Below are 575 nucleotides of genomic sequence, written 5' to 3' on the forward strand. Positions count from 1 at the left end.
ATACGAGAAAAAATGCTACCGACCTTTTTCTGTAGTTGTTCTTGAAGAATGCAATTATCAGCTGATTTGATCTGTGACAGAGGTAGAACCAAGTTTAAAAATATGGTAAGCAATCTTCCGATTTTGTTAATGTGTAGAAAACAAAGCGGTACTTTCAATAAAAGAATAACTTCTCACCTCCAGCTCAAAGCTCTTTTCATTGCACTGCGTCATCAGACTCATAACTTTCTGAAAACAACAAGAGAGCATGATATTTTAGCTGACTTTGAAAGGGTCAAACAACATGTTCTCGCAGTGAGTGAGATGTGATACCTGTTGCATCTCAACTAATGATGCGTTGGCAATTGAAGCTTCACCACTCTCAATTATGAGCTGTTCCAAGGCTCTCATTTGTCTTTGCTTTTCGTGAATCTCGCGTTCCAGACTCTGTATCTGCATGAAGTAATTATTACGTGAGTAAGCATATGTTAACTGCGCCACTTCAGTTTGACAGTACTACTATATTACCTGAGTTTGTGAGTTTTCCGGATCATTTACGGACTGATCCACCAAACGTTTTAGTGTGCTCGAACTGA

At 38.8% G+C, this 575-nt stretch overlaps 1 long non-coding RNA gene across 1 annotated transcript; it reads right to left on the reverse strand.

Annotated features, from left to right (window-relative positions):
• Positions 1-575, reverse strand: LOC104774753. The gene is made up of 4 exons (XR_765487.1): positions 508-575; positions 313-432; positions 178-228; positions 1-71 (listed from the first exon to the last, which is right to left on the reverse strand). It is a non-coding gene; the product is annotated as an uncharacterized LOC104774753 (long non-coding RNA).

The sequence above is a fragment of the Camelina sativa genome, unplaced genomic scaffold, assembly GCF_000633955.1.
Source record: "Camelina sativa cultivar DH55 unplaced genomic scaffold, Cs unpScaffold05261, whole genome shotgun sequence".
NCBI lineage: Eukaryota > Viridiplantae > Streptophyta > Magnoliopsida > Brassicales > Brassicaceae > Camelina > Camelina sativa.